The 16,715-nt window shown below is 45.3% G+C and overlaps 1 protein-coding gene across 1 annotated transcript in view; it reads right to left on the reverse strand.

The window, feature by feature from the left end:
• LOC126293450 (uncharacterized) overlaps positions 1-16,715 on the reverse strand; it is an 807,495-nt gene that overhangs the window by 706,838 nt on the left and 83,942 nt on the right. Inside the window, exon 2 of the mRNA XM_049986682.1 lies at positions 7,257-7,304. The gene's annotated coding sequence lies outside the window, so the exon portion shown is untranslated. The remainder of the gene's footprint in view (positions 1-7,256; positions 7,305-16,715) is intronic.

Genomic DNA, 16,715 nt, shown 5'->3' on the forward strand with positions numbered 1-16,715 from the left:
GAAGTAGAGAGGATATAAAATGCAGACTGGCAATGGCAAGGAAAAAATTTCTGAAGAAGAGAAATTTGTTAAAATCGAGTATAGGTTTAAGTGTCAGGAAGTCGTTTCTGAAAGTATTTGTATGGAGTGTAGCCATGTATGGAAGTGAAGCATGGACGATAAATAGTTTGGATAAGAAGAGAATAGAAGCTTTCGAAATGTGATGCCACAGAAGAATGCTGAAGATTAGATGAGTAGATCACATAACTAATGAGGAAGTATTGAATAGGATTGGGGAGAAGAGACGTCTGTGGCACAACTTGACTAGAAGTAGTGATCGGTTGGTAGGACATGTTCTGAGGCATCAAGGGATCACCCGTTTAGTATTGGAGGGCAGCGTGGAGGGTAAAAATCGTAGAGGGAGACCAAGAGATGAATACACTAAGCAGATTCAGAACGATGTAGGCTGCAGTAGGTACTGGGAGATGAAGTAGCTTGCACAGGATAGTGTAGCATGGAGAGCTGCATCAAACCAGTCTCAGGACTGAAGACCACAACAACAACAATATTTAGCCCAAATTTAGCTGCCATTCTATAAAAAGACTACGTATTTCCAAAACTACTGCGTACCCACAAACTATTACCCAGATTAACGTGTTGGATGGGAAGGAATGTTTGACTAAAGAGAACCAAACTTGAACTGAACTGTAATTGGTCTGAATACAACATGTCTTTATATTAAATACGCAACTGAAGTAAAACAATCGTCTGGCCCTATTCACAATTTTCGCTTACCTCACGTCTTGTCAACATTGTTGCAGATTTCTTCAAAGCACAACAGCAAACCGTAAGCAGGCAGCGGCTAGGCCAGATTTCTATTTTCTAAACGAAATTTCCAACCTGTATTCAAACTACGTTTGTTTGCGTCTGTTACTATACGTCATCCGTCTTGAGGTGACTGCAGTTTAATTACAGAGAATTATACCAGACGCGTTTCGCTGCTATTTACAAAGCACCTTCCGTGGTTATTCTGTAAATGGGATACATACGTTTGTACATTCTTTGATTCTTTTAGGTTAAAAACAGCGTTTTCTTTATAAAGTTGGCCTGCAAGCTACTTACGGTGTTTCTTTACATAGTCTGCACCTTCCTCTCTTGCTAGCATTGGTTGGTGTCCACAGGCTCTATATTTGGCACAAAAAAAAATGGTTCAAATGGCTCTGAGCACTATGGGACTTAACTGCTGTGGTCATCAGTCCCCTAGAACTTAGAACTAATTAAACCTAACTAACCTAAGGACATCACCCACATCCATGCCCGAGGCAGGATTCGAACCTTCGACCGTAGCAGTCGCTCGGTTCCAGACTGAGCGCCCAGAACCGCGAGACCACCGCGGCCGGCCTATATTTAGCAGTTTCTAGCATTGTGCACCATTTCCTGAACTACATGGGTCAAACCAGCAGGACACCAGAAACAAGAACGTGTAAGTCCATGGAAGTATAGGACAAATCATTCAACTTTTGCAGAACACTTACACCACTCGATAAATAGTACAATTCTCAAGGCTGTCAATTCAACTAAGTACCTGGGTGTTAGAATTACGAACAACTTCAGTTGGAAGGACCACATAGATAATATTGTCGGGAAGGCGAGCCAAAGGTTGCGTTTCATTGGCAGGACACTTAGAAGATGCAACAAGTCCACTAAAGAGACAGCTTACACTACACTCGTTCGTCCTCTGTTAGAATATTGCTGCGCGGTGTGGGATCCTTACCAGGTGGGATTGACGGAGGACATCGAAAGGATGCAAAAAAGGGCAGCTCGTTTTGTATTATCACGTTATAGGGGAGAGAGTGTGGCAGATATGAAACACGAGTTGGGATGGAAGTCATTACAGCATAGACGTTTTTCGTCGCGGCGAGACCTTTTTACGAAATTTCAGTCACCAACTTTCTCTTCCGAATGCGAAAATATTTTGTTGAGCCCAACCTACATAGGTAGGAGTGATCATCAAAATAAAATAAGAGAAATCAGAGCTCATCCCTGTCTCTCCTCCCCCCCCCCCCACCTCCACCTCAGATAGCAAAAAAAAAAAAAAAACGCTTTCCTCTCACATCTCTATCTATATACAAGATGATTTCACTCCCTCCACCTCCTCACACAGACACACACATACATACACACACAGACACACACACTCACACACACACAAAATCGCTTCATAGGTGTGCAACGCTCACAAAGTGAACAAAAACAAACGAATAGGCTTCAACACTGTGGCAGTGCGCGATAAAACACAGTTAGTCAATTGTAAATAGGGCAGCGCAGGAAACGCTGGAGAATGCTAAAACTGCCAAGTGGACATGTTAAATGAAGCCTTTCGATACCAGCCACAGCTAGCAAGAAGGGAAGGAGAACATCATGTAAAGAAACACTGTCAGTACCTTGCAGACCAACCTTATAAAGAAAAAGATGGTTTTTACCCAAAACAATCAAAAAATGTACAAACGTATGTATCCAATTCACAGAATTTACCACGGAAGACGCTTTTTAATCAGACTGCAATCAGCTCAAGACGAATAACCCATAGTAACAAATATTCAAAGTGTTTCATGCCATATGGTGTAACGTGGAAATGCGTAATGATAAACCTTCTTTAAACAGTGGGATAGAGTGGGTAATTATTCCTATGAAGTTATGTTCCAAGACAACGACTTTAGAATGAAGTACGTATTTAGAAAGACAGAGTTGAGCTGTGGAAAATTTTGCTGTTTTGAAGAGCGCGCCGCAGCGCGTAGTGTGAAGAAGTCGCCCTCCGTTTCTGGCGGTGGCGCCGCTGAGGCAATCGCAGCTTTGGTGTCTCCCTCTGGTGGGAAAGGGAAGAGGTTTTCTGTTCACGTGCATTTAAGGGGCGCTATGAGCTCTCCAGTCAGTCTGGGCCAGTCTCTAGTCCCCAGCTTGCTAGTCTGCCTCTCGTCCGCATTTGTTAGGCAGTTAGTGTCTGTCTGTCGTACGGAGTGCTAGTATGTCAACCTTTAAAGCCGGCAAAATGAGAGTCCTGTCACTCCGCCAGTAAGAGAACTCAGCGAGTGGTCGATCGGTCGCGGCTGAGTTCCTGCATCTGAGTCTGCGCGTTAGGCCACCAGCCTGCTCGAGCTTGCTCAGGCAATGGTCATTGGCGGTTGGATCGATCAGTTGGTCGGTCGTGCACTGAGATGGCTTGTCCGTCTTGAGCGTCGGCGTATGTGAGGTCGCCACGTGAGTCCAGTGGGGCGCGGCTTATAGCGAGGGGTAGTGAACGAGAGCAACAGGAGTCAACCCACGACATCGGTCTGGCCGGTGCGAGCTGCGACGCCTTGAGACGGGAGATCGGCGCATCTTCCTGCGTCCGTTGAAGCGGCTGGCAGCGGACGGTTCGGGAGAGCGATGTGGGGGTGCTGTGCCAGGTCTTCTAGAGAAATCGCAGTTTACCAGAAGTTAAGAGATTGATATCTTGTTTGATTTACTCTTGTTTACTTGTTTTCTTGGTGAGGTCACCAGCCGTTTTGCTCTGGGGTCGTCCCACCATACTTCTCCGTCTGCCCACCCACGTGAAAGTGGTTGTTTATAAAGTGAGTGGGCCGTTTTCCCCTTGTGGAGTAGGGGCGGGTTAGAGCAACCTGCGGCTCGGGTTGTTCGGTAATTTCCCTATCAATCTACCGTACGTTACTAGCTGCCTCTGTCATGTTTGTCGGATTTGGTGTGTTAACGAAAGAAGGGAAAGCAGAAAGGTGGAAGGAGTATATAGAGGGTCTATACAAGGACGGTGTACCTGAGGGCAATATTATGGAAATGGAAGAGGATGTAGATGAAGATGAAATGGGAGCTATGATACTGCGTGAAGAGTTTGACAGAGCACTGAAAGACCTGAGTCGAAAGAAAGCCCCGGGAGTAGACAATATTCCATCAGAACTACTGACGGCCTTGGGAGAGCCACTCCAGACAAAACTCTACCATTTGGTGAGCAAGATGTACGAGACAGGCGAAATACCCTCAGACTTCAAGAAGAATATAATAATTGCAATCCCAAAGAAAGCAGGTGTTGACAGATGTGAAAATTACCGAACTATCAGTTTAATAAGTCACAGCTGCAGAATACTAACGCGAATTCTGTACAGACGAATGGAAAAATGGTAGAAGCCGACCTCGGGGAAGATCAGTTTGGATTCCGTAGAAATATGGGGACACGTGAGGCAATACTGACCCTACGACTTATCTTAGAAGCTAGATTAAGGAAGGGCAAACCTACGTTTCTAGCAATTGTAGACTTAGAGAAAGCTTTTGACCGTGTTGACTGGAATACTCTATTTCAAATTCTGAAGGAGGAAGGAATAAAATACAGGGAGCGAAAGGCTATTTACAGAAACCAGATGGCAGTTATAAGAGACGAGGGACATGAAAGGGAAGCAGTGGTTGAGAAGGGAGTGAGACAGGGTTGTAGCCTCTCCCCAATGTTATTCAATCTGTATATTAAGCAAGTAGTAAAGGAAACAAAAGAAAAATTCGGAGTAGGTATTAAAGTCCATGGAGAAGAAATAAAAACTTTGAGGTTCGCCGATGACATTTTAATTCTGTCAGAGACAGCAAAGGACTTGGAAGAGCAGTTGAACGGAATGGACATTGTCTTGAAAGGAGGATGTAAGATGAACATCAAGAAAAGCAAAACGAGAGTAATGGCATGCAGTCGAATTAAGTCGGGTGACGCTGAGGGAATTAAATTAGGAAATGTAACACTTAAAGCAGTAAAGGAGTTTTACTATTTGGGGAGCAAAATAACTGATGATGGTCGAAGTAGAGGGGATATAAAATGTAGACTGGCAATGGCAAGAAAAACGTTTCTGAAGAAGTGAAATTTTTTAACTTCGGGTATAGATTTAAGTGTCAGGAAGTCGTTTCTGAAAGTATATGTATAGAGTGTAGCCATGTATGGAAGTGAAACAAAGACGATAATAGTTTCGACATGAAGAGAATAGAAGCTTTCGAAATGTGGTGCTACAGAAGAATGCTGAAGATTAGATGGGTAGATCACATAACGAATGAGGAGGTACTGAATAGGATTGGCAGAAGAGGAGTTTGTGGCACAACATGACTAGAAGAAGGGACCGGTTGGTAGGACATGTTCTGAGGCATCAAGGGATCACCAATTTAGTATTGGAGGGCAGCGTGGAGGGTAAAAATAGTAGAGGGAGACCAAGAGATGAATACACTAAGCAGATTCAGAAGGATGTAGGTTGCAGTAGGTACTGGGAGATGAAGAAGCTTGCACAGGATAGAGTAGCATGGAGAGCTGCATCAAAGCAGTCTCAGGACTGAAGACCACAACAACAACACTTCTATGCTTCGTAACGCTATCCGCAATAAGTTTCGCAGACAGGATCCACATATGCCACGAAACACACCGACAAAATTATATCATTGTACAACACATAGTTCACCAGATATGACGTCAGACACTGTGATCCATAAAAAAAAATACCTCATCGTGGAGGACGTTTAAATTTTGTTATTATTTCATTATTATTCTTATATTGTCTCAATAGGACCACGCGAGTAACAATTAATTCATGTCGCTTTTGATGGGCGGATTTACTTTGTTTCGAAATTTGTTTCATTCTTTCAGAATGAAGTCTTTTTCTTTCATCAGACCACGGCGTTCCAGGCCGTTTTCGGATTTCCCTCTAACCACTTTCCAATTTTGTCTCAATTTTTTTATACCTGTAATGTCTGCCTGAGTTATACCGGCTACTTTAAGATACTCCTTAATTGGAGTGATCCATTTAATTGGTTCACCTTTGGCCTCCTCTCTGTTTACGTAGAATTCTGCAACTTGTTTTGTCAACCTAGGCCGGCCGCAGTGGCCGTGCGGTTCTGGGCGCTACAGTCTGGAATCGAGCGACCGCTACGGTCGCAGGTTCGAGTCCAGCCTCGGGCATGGAAGTGTGTGGTGTCCTTACGTTAGTTAGGTTTAATTAGTTCTAAGTTCTAGGCGACTGATGACGTAAGAAGTTAAGTCCCATAGTGCTCAGAGCCATTTTGTCAACCTAGTGGGTGCCATTCTTTTAATGTTTCCATAAAAATTTTTGTGTCTTCTTTTATTTCCTTATTACTTCTCAGCCTATAAGTTTCTCCATCAGTAATTTTATGGCATAATATTTTCCTAATAACCTTCTTTCTTTCTTTCTCTGGAATTTCTTTAATATTCCTGTTATACACAAAGTTTCTGGTCCATAAAGATATTTAGGTTTGATTACAGAGCTGCAATGTCTTAAGTTCACTGAATTTAGAAACTGATTTCTTATTATAAATATTTTGTGGTAACCTGAATGCAGTTGCCATGTAAATTTATTACATTTTTGCTACTAACTCTGGTCATCAAAACTCCTGGACATGCACCAATAAATATTGTTTTATATATAATAAATATTGTTTAATTTTTATAATAAAAAATCACTTTCTAAGTTCAGTAAACTTAGACATTGAAGTTCTGTAATCAAACCTAAATATCTTTATGGAGCATAAATGAGGTCCTTGTTAAATAAAGACTCTTGAGATTTGTATTTCGTTTGCTATTTGTATTGTGATACTGTACTTATAGATGTATACATTATGTGTATTTCTCTGTATGACTCTTCGACAATTTCAAAGGTATTTCCAAGAGTAGAGGAAACGAATTTTTTTCGATATTTCACTACGATCATATTCAGTTTTCATTGTAATTTCTAATTGAAAATTAGCAAAACGAATACTTGGGAATGCTGGATTTGTCAGGTAGTTAAGTATTGTAAAACTTCTATCAGTAATCTGTGATGCCACCTCTTTTGACAAGGCTGTAGACTAACCCAACATGAACCTGTGATGAATCCGTATAGTTGGCGCATGCAAGCAAGTCGAATCACAAGAGCAAATACTTTAGGGGTAGGAAGTTCTCTTACTGGAACACTTACATGTTTGACCTGAATGGCATTTGACAAATATAACAATAAACAAGAATACCCATCTAATCATCTGTCATTGCTAAAAGCATGGTGGCGCTATTTGTTCATAGCAGACAGGATTGACAGTGGCCAGTGGCTGTCTACACTCCCTTGTAAAGATTAACATGTACTGTCTTCATTGTTCTTCACTGCAGGGTAATCAGTTTTGTGAAGAGTCTATGCATAACGACAGATTATTGGAATTATTGATAGATAATTAAAGGGAATTAATTGCAATGTGAAGCAGTACAGTGTACTACTTACCTATTGGTGTAAGACGTTCGCTGTTGCAAAGGCTGACTGTGGGTGCACCTGAAACAAACATCACTATGTACTGATTGTCAGTGTTGTTTGACATCCTCCTGAGGGATCTCATGCCAAATTCTGTCCAACGGGCGCGTTAGATCCTTAGCTGGTTGCAGGGTCTTGACAATAGTGCTCCAGACTGTCTCAATTGGGCAGACATCCAGCGATCTTCCTGGCCATCGAAGGCCTTGGCACACATGAAGACAACTAATAGAAACTCTTACCTTGTATAGGTCGGAATTATCTCACTGAAGTGTAAGACCAGGATGGCTTGCCATTAAGGGGACGTAACGGGGCGCAGAATATCGCTAATCAACAGCTGTGCGGTAAGAGTGCCATAGACGATAGGCAGAATCGTGCTGATATGAAATGAAAGGGCACTCAGATCATCAATCCTGGTTTCAGGCTGTATGGTTGGCGACAGATTGGTATCTTGCCACTGTACAGGGCGTGCCTAGACTCATCTTCGCTCGCCATTGCGAGTCAGTTCCAAGTCAGACTCTTCACTGAAGACAATTCTACTCCATGCGGAATGTGTGTCTACAATCGCCCCGGACAGTGGTGGGATAGCTACCTGACTGTCAGCCGCCATTGGGCTCTAAGCCAGTACTGTTGGTCTGCACTCAAGCTCATACGGTTAATGCTGGTACACGGTGAAACAATGCGGTGGGCAGTTTGAGGGTTTAAATCACCTCGGGGTATGACCATGCGGTGCATTTGACCTGCGGTCGTCGCACGGTGGCGCTGGCAGCAGTCCACATACGCAGAGGTGTGTTGGTGCATGTCAGAGTACGGTGCAGGGAGTAAGTGAGCACGCGTTTTCAGACGTGCTAATGGTGACTGTGTGTTGAAAATAGCTCAGAGAACACATATTGATGACGTTGTGAGGGGTAGAATACTAGGGCGATTGGAGGCTGGCCAAACACAGCAGATCGTAGCATGGGCCCTCTGTGTGCTACAAAGTGTGATCTCAAGATTATGGCAACGATTCCAGCAGACAGGAAACGTGTCCAGGCGCTACAGTATTGGACGTCCACAGTGTACAACACCACAATAAGACCGATATCTTACCAACAGTCCAACACAGCAGGTGATAGCACAGATCCTCCGTGTCCTATAAAGTGTGATCTCAAGATTATAGCAACGATTCCAGGAGGCAGGAAACGTGTCCAGGCGCTACAGTACGGGACATCCACAGAGTACGACACCACAAGAAGACCGATATCTCACCACCAGTGCCCGCAGACGGCCACGGCGTACTGCAGGTAGCCTTGCTCGGGACCTTACCGCAGCCACTGGAACAGTTGTCTCCAGACACACTGTCTACAGACGGCTGAACAGACACGGTTTATTCGGCCAGTGACCTGTAACGTGTATACCACTGACCTCTGGTCGCAGGAGAGCCCGTAAAGCCTGGTGTCAAGAACACAGTACATGGTCACTGGAATAGTGGTCCTAGGTTATGTTCACGGACGAGTCCAGGTATAGTCTGAACAGTGATTCTCGCCGGGTTTTCATCTGGCGTGAACCAGGAACCAGATATCAACCCCTTCATTTCCTTGAAAGGGACCTGATTGGAGGTCGTGGTTTGATGGTGTGGGGTGGGATTATGATTGGTGCACGTACACCCCTGCATGTCTTTGACAGAGGAACTGTAACAGGTCAGGTGTATCGGGACGTCATTTTGCAGCAGTATGTCCGCCTTTTCAAGGGTGCAGTGGGTCCCACCTGCCTCGGGATCATAACGCACGGTCCCACCAAGCTGCCATCGTGGAGGAGTACCTTGAAACTGAAGATATCAGGCGAATGGAGTGGCCTGCCTGTTCTCCAGACCTAAACCCCATCGAGCACGTCTGGGATGCTCTCGGTTTACGTATCGCTGCACGTCTTCTAACCCCTACGACACTTTAGGAGCTCCGACAGGCACTGGAGCAAGAATGGGAGGCTATACCCCAGCAGCTGTTCGACCACCTGATCCAGAGTATGCCAACCCGTTGTGCGGCCTGTGTACGTGTGCATGGTGATCCTATCCCATATTGATGTCGAGGTACATGAAGGGTTTATTTGGCCGGTGACCTGTAACATGTATACCACTGACCTCTGGTCGCAAGAGAGCCCATAAAGCCTGGTGTCAAGAACACAGTACACGGTCATTGGAACAGTGGTCCCAGGTTATGTTCACGGACGAGTCCAGGTATAATCTGAACAGTGATTCTCGCCGGGTTTTCAACTGGCGTGAACTGTGAACCAGCTACCAATCCCTTAATGTCATTGAAAGGTATCTGTATGGAGGTCGTGGTTTGATGGTATGGGGTGGGATCATGATTGGTGCACGTACATCCTTGCATGTCTTTGACAGAGGAACTGTAACAGGTCAGGTGTATCGGGAGGTCATTTTGCACCAATATGTCCGCATTTTCAGGGTTTCAGTGAGTCCACCCTGCCTCCTGATGGATGATAACGCACTCCCCCACAGAGCTGCCATCGTGGAGGAGTACCTGAGACAGAAGATATCAGGCGAATGGAGTGGCCTGCCTGTTCTCCAGACCTAAACCCCATCGAGCACGTCTCGGATGCTCTTGGTCGACGTATCGCTGCACGTCTTCTAACCCCTACGACACTTCAGGAGCTCCGACAGGCACTGGTGCTAGAATAGGAGGCTAAACCCCAGCAGCTGTTCGACCACCTGATCCAGAGTATGCCAAGCGGTTGTGCGGCCTGTGTACATGTGCATGGTGATCGTATCCCATATTGATGTCGAGGTACATGAAGTGGAAACCGTCGTTTTGTAGTACATGTGTTTCGGGACGGTTTTCTCAGCTTATCACAAACACCGTGAACTTATAGATCTGTGTCGAGTATGTTCCCTATGTGCCTATGCTGTTAGCGCCAGTTTAGTGTAGTGCCACGTTTCATAGTAGAACCATTCTGGTTATCCACGCAGTACAGCCGCGCGGTCTGGGGCACCTTACCACGGTTCGCGGTGTTCTACGAGGTTACATTGCCGTCCGTCTACCTGTTGGGCCTTCAGACTTTTCATCAGGCATTGTACGTAGCACTGAAGAGTTTGTCAAGATAATTGAGGGCCATGGATAATATCGCGAGAACTGTTGGAATATTTGGGGCCCAGAAAAAATTGAGAGACACAGAAGTGTATCCGGGACTGTAAGAGCAGCTTTCGATATGGCAGATGTGTAGCGCCGGCGCTGGCGCAGGAACTTAAGTGCGAGCTGAGCCGTGCCTCTTACGCACGAGGATTCCGCGTAATCTGCGTTTGTAAACACGGACAGGTGGTGGCGAGCTCGGTACACAAGAGACGGCGGTAGCCGCCATAAGTCGCTCCGCAGGCGCTGCGATACGTGGAGGGCGCACGCACCTACGCACCACGCACCTGCGTGCCGGGAGTGAGTCGTTGCTCGCCCTCCACTTGATTTGCTTCTCCTTCTCTTCTAAACCCTGCAATGTGATGTCAGCCTCAACTTCTCCTCATCACCAAACTCCCGATCTGTGCACAATATCATTGACGTGAAGACTCTTACAATGTACACTACTGCCCACTAAAATTGCTACACCACGAAGATGACGTGCTACAGACGCGACATTTAACCGATAGGAAGAAGATGCTGTGATATCCAAATGATTAACTTTTCAGAGAATTCACACAAGGTTGGCACCGGTGGGGACACCTGCAACGAGCTGACATGAGGGAAGTTTCCAACCGGTTTCTGACACACAAACAGCAATTGACCGGCGTTGCCTGGTGAAACGTTGTTGTGGTGCCTCGTGTAAGGAGGAGAAATGCGTACCATCACGTTTCCGACTTTGATAAAGGTCGGATTGTAGCCTATCGCGATTGTGGTTTATCGTATCGCGGGATTGCAGCTCGCGTTGGTCGAGGTCCGATGACTGTGAGCAGAATATGGAATCGGTGGGTTCAGGAGGGTAATACGGAACGCCGTGCTGGATCCCAACGGCCTCGTATCACTAGCAGTCGAGATGACATGCATCTTTATTCGCATGGCTGTAACGGATCGTGCACCTCTTAGTCAACAGATGGGGACGTTTGCAAGACAACAACCATCTGCACGAACCGTTCGACGACGTTTGCAGCAGCGTAAACTATCAGCTCGAAGATCGTGGCTGCGGTTACCCTTGACGCTACATCACAGACAGGAGCGCCTTCGGTGGTGTACTCGACGACGAACTTGGGTGCACGAATGGCTAAACGTCATTTTTTCGGATGAATCCAGGTTCTGTTTACAGCATCATGATGGTCGCATCCGTGTTTGGTGACATCGCGGTGAACGCACATAGAAAGCGTGTATTCGTCATCGCCATACTGGCGTATCACCTAGCGTGATGGTATGGGGTGCCATTGGTTACACGTCTCGGTCACCTCTTGTTCGCATTGACGGCATTTTCAACAGTGGTCGTTACATTTCAGATGTGTTACGACCCGTGGTTCTACCCTTCATTCGATCCCTCCGAAACCCTACATTTCAGCAGGATAAAGCACGACCGGATGTTGCAGGTCCTGTACGGGCCTTTCTGGATACGGAAAACGTTCGACTGCTGCCGTGGCCAGCACATTCTCCATATCTCTCACCAATTGAAAATGTCTGGTGAAAGGTGGCCGTGCAGCTGGCTCGTCACAATACGCCAGTCACTACTCTTGATGAACTGTGGTATCGTGTTGAAGCTGCATGGGCAGCTGTACCTGTAAACGCCATCCAAGCTCTGTTTGACTCAATGCCCAGGCGGATCAAGGCCCTTATTACGGCCAGAGGTGGTTGTTCTCGGTACTGATTTCTCAGGATCTATGCACCCAAATCGCGTGAAAATGTAATCACATGTCAGTTCTAGTATAATATATTTGTCGTCCGCAGCTCGTGATCGTGCGGTAGCGTTCTCGCTTCCCGCGCCTGGGTTCGATTCCCGTCTGGGTGAGGGATTTTCGCTGCCTCGTAATGACTGGGTGTTGTGTGATGTCCTTAGGTTAGTTAGGTTTAAGTAGTTCTAAGTTCAAGGGGACTGATGACCATAGATGTTTAGTCCCATAGTGCTCAGAGCCATTTGAGCCATTTTCTAAAATATATTTGTCAAATGAATACCCGTTCATCATCTGCATTTCTTCTTGGTGTAGCAATTTTAATGGCCAGTAGTGTAAAGCCCGCAGCGTGACGTCAGCCTCAATTTGTCCTCATCACGCACTTAACTCCCGATGTGTGGAGACTATCATTGACCCTCATTTGCTCGAGTGACTTAGAACGTAATTGTGCTCTTCTGTAGCAACTAGAGCGCATTGCGGAAACATGGAGCATGTGAAACGCATCTCGCACTTCCCCCACGCGACCTCCAGAAAGGCATGGCTCGAGGCAGTCAGACGAAAACAGCAGTTTTTGAATTCAAAGGAGCGTTTGCCTCAGTAGCACACTCAGGACTCCTATGGAAAGTAGGATCACATATGGTTAGCAAGACAAATTTTTGACTAGATTAATAATTTTCATAATAGGGAACACGTGGCATGCCATCTTTGATGCAGCGTTTTCGAAAGATGTGTGAGTAATTCCATGTGTCCACAGAAAAGTGTTGTGAGCCTTGAAACCTCTCAGAATGGGGCTGGACAAAACGAATCTATCGATACCTCTCCCAGTCGGAAATTGCGTTACTCAGATTATGTAGTATGAATTATTAGTTAAAATATGGCTTCCCGGCCATTGAACTTCTTGTGCGAATGCACAAGCTATGCCCCAACTCATACGAATGTAGTGGTGTGGATATGGGAATGTGGGTCTCGTGGGGAGCGTGCAAGGTATAAGTCCCTGCAGGCGCGCTATCCTGTGTGTCCTTGGTGGCTCAGGTGGATAGAGCGTCTGCCATGTAAGCAGGAGAACCAGGGTTCGAGTCCCAGTTGGGTCACACATTTTCAGCACGTCCCCAATAATTTATGCCAACGCCTGTTTGCAGCTAGGGTGTCGATTTAATTATTTCACTCAGATTATGCATTGCATTTCATCACAGTGAAACAACATACGCCGTTGCATGCCTATAGTGTGTGTAATATGCCATGGCCGATATGTGCGCAGTCGGAGGGGGGGGGGGGGAGAGGGGAGGGTTGCTCAGAGTACTGTAGAGCCAATGCCGAGCGCTGGAGGGGAAAGTGCCGCTCTAAACTGAAGCCTACTCTCACACTTATCGTAAATATTAAGTGGGAACTTTCGATGCCCTCACTTGCGTGGAGACCACTCAGAAAGATTTCGTTAGTACACAAAAAGGATTCTGCCCAAAAATGCAGCTAGTTATTTTTGCCTGACTAGTTAACCATTTGTAACTTTCATAGAACTGTCATGAGTGGCTAGTTTTGAGTGAAACCCACGCATTTCTCTGGTTGCTATGTCACTAATTGCAAGACACAGACACTCCGTCTTCAGACCATAACTGACCCATCGGGACCATCCGACCGTCGTGTCATCCTCATGGGATAGGAGGGGCGTGTGGTCAGCACACCGCTCTCCCGGTCGTTATGATGGTTTTCTTACCAAGACCCAGAAGAGTTTACAATTTCTCACCTGTCTAACACGTTGTGCAGACATAATTGCGAGAGAATTCTGAAACAGTCAGTGGTTTATTAAGTGAGGGATTGGGAAAACAGATGTTAGTAGCTTATAAAAAAGCACACCCTGTGACTACTATATCAGTGTGTGTTGACAGTTGTTCTTCGTGCACTATGGGGAATAACTGTCGCAATACCAAGCTGGGAGGGGGGGGGGGTGATTTATGTACACCTTTTAAGTAGCCCGTTATGTAGTTACAGTTTAAAATTTGGAAAAAAATATTTCTTAATTTTAACGATTTCTTATGACACATTACGTAACTGTTTTAAATTTTTCAGTCAAAGTAACCCCAACAATTTTGTTCATGAGTAGTGTATGCAGCTTTTCAAGTCGAATGTCATATTCGTAACTTCCGCTCTTAAAAGTCTATATCTCTGTAGATAGTATGTTGTGAATAACAGTCAACGACGCTTAAAGAAATTTGCATTTTTTGAAAAATGTTTTGTTGTTGTCATGAAGTATCCCTCCTCTAGGTGTGCACATCGTGGAAAATGGGGTTGTATTGCTAAAAACTGTGCTAAAAGATATTTTGAGGTTCTGGACTCTACTTATATATCAGCGCCTATTTAACACTTATGTTCTTAATAAAATTTAACAATAGTTAATAATTTTTTTGTGGTGCTAGATGATATGCAAAATAAGTTATTAACGGTTAATACCCAGTTAGCGGGCACGCGGTGTAGCCACGCGGTCTGAGGCGCATTGCCACGGTTCGCGTGGCTCCCTCCGTTGTGGGTTCGAGTCCCCCGTTAGGCATGGGTGTGCGTTTTCTCCTTAGCGTAAGTTAGTTTATATTAGATTTAGTTGTGTGTAAGCCTAGAGACCGATGATCTCAGAAGTTTGGTTCCATCGCAACTAACCACAAATTTGGAACTTCCTGGCAGATTAAAACTGTGTGCCGGACCGAGACTCGAACTCGGGACCTTTGCCTTTCGCGGGCAAGTGCTTTAGCAACTGAGCTACCCAAGAACGACTCACGCCCCGTCCTCACAGCTTTACTTGTGCCAGTATCTCGTCTCCTACCTTCCAAACTTTACAAAAGCTCTCCTGCGAACCACAAATTTGTTTGCAGTTAGTCGGAGTCTGTACACCGCAGCAATGACCCCGAAGCTATAAACAGTATGTCATCTGCTGCGGTTGTTACCGTACAATGAAAAAAAATTGAGAATGTAGCCTATTGAATTTAGATGCTCCATCGAAGAGAGCATACGGCATCCTACGTACCATTAAATACTTGACTGAGCTTCTAATGTGGCTCGACAGCCCATGCGATCAAGTGAAGAGAGACTGGAAGGTGACGCAGGGTCTAAAGCTTCCAGGGCGTGAAAAGCGGCCATTGTTTATTTCTTGCCTAGAACAGTGCTGCTGCCTATCGAGAAGTGATGAAACTGGTTCTGATATAGATCATAGTTGAGAGTGAGTTTGACGTCCGCCCCGATAGCTGAGTAGTTCTGTCAGAGGGTTAGTGAAATAATAAAAAAAACTGAGTTAATGGATCAACGACGAACTGAAAAGGGTGTCTTGCGACGTCCACGCCGAGCAGATGCAACGAACAAAATGAGATTGAAAAAAAAGTGGTCAGTGTGACGGATTACCATCCTACGGGTCCAGGTTCGATTCCCGGCTGGGTCGGTGATTTTTCTCCACTCAGGGAATGGGTATTGTGCTGTCTTCATCATCATTTCATCCCCATCCGGCGCACAGGTCACCCAATGTGGCGTCGAATGTAGTAAGACCTGCACCAAGGCGGCAGGAGTTATCCCGCAACGGGCCTCCGGGCCAATTACGCCGAACACTCATTTCTATATCCAGTGAGTTTCACACATGAAGTTTGTTCCGTTACATGTTTAGCAAAACCTTTTATTTTTATATTTAGTCGTCTGACGTAAGATGAATCATTTATACCATTCCTGTAACCTCAGTTACGCGTAAAGTAGTACATTTTGGCAATGTCAATTTTGGTTTACAAATCGATGGCTGGCAATTAAAATATCGAACCTCCACTTCGTAGAATTCTACAGGAGAAGAAGAAACGGTTTCTTAAAAAACAGTATACACTGATACAGAGAAAGTTCTACACGTGTATCAAAATAGTAGAAGCCTAATTATTGGCTCATTAGAGAAATCAATGGTTTTTCGAATCTCTATTTGATCATGGCGTTAGTGATTACTGGAATGACGAGATTTTCACAGATAGATGAAGTTACAAACGTTTCGTTGCCTACTGTCGGTACCGGTTTGAATTACCGCGATCGACGATTTAACATCTGCGTGTGCTTGTGGGCTGAATAAGAGAAGTAGGCTTGTTTCAGCTCGATGTAAAAATTTACTAACGAAACCCCGCGGTCGGAACAGACAATAATACACTGCTACCGATAGCTCGTGCGAAGGCGTGAGAAAAGTTCAGTAGGGTAAATTATTCCGTATCTAACACACTTGGGGTCACGCTTTCGCCTCGGAGTAGAAGTTTGTTGTTGTGGTCTTCCTGAGACTATTTTGATGCAGCTCTCCATGCTACCCTATCCTGTGCGAGCTTCTTCATCTCCCAGTACTTACTGCAACCTACATCCTTCTGAATCTGCTTAGTGTATTCATTTCTTGGTCTCCCTCTACGATTTTTACCCTCCACGCTGCCCTCCAATGCTAAATTTGTGATCCCTTGATGCCTCAGAACATGTCCTACTAACCGGTCCCTTCTTTTTGTCAAGTTGTTCCACAAACTCCTCTTCTCCTCAATTCTATTCAGTACTTCATCATTAGTTATCTGATATACCCATCTAATCTTCAGCATTCTTCTGTAGCA

Source organism: Schistocerca gregaria, chromosome 10 (assembly GCF_023897955.1).
Source record: "Schistocerca gregaria isolate iqSchGreg1 chromosome 10, iqSchGreg1.2, whole genome shotgun sequence".
Lineage (NCBI taxonomy): Eukaryota > Metazoa > Arthropoda > Insecta > Orthoptera > Acrididae > Schistocerca > Schistocerca gregaria.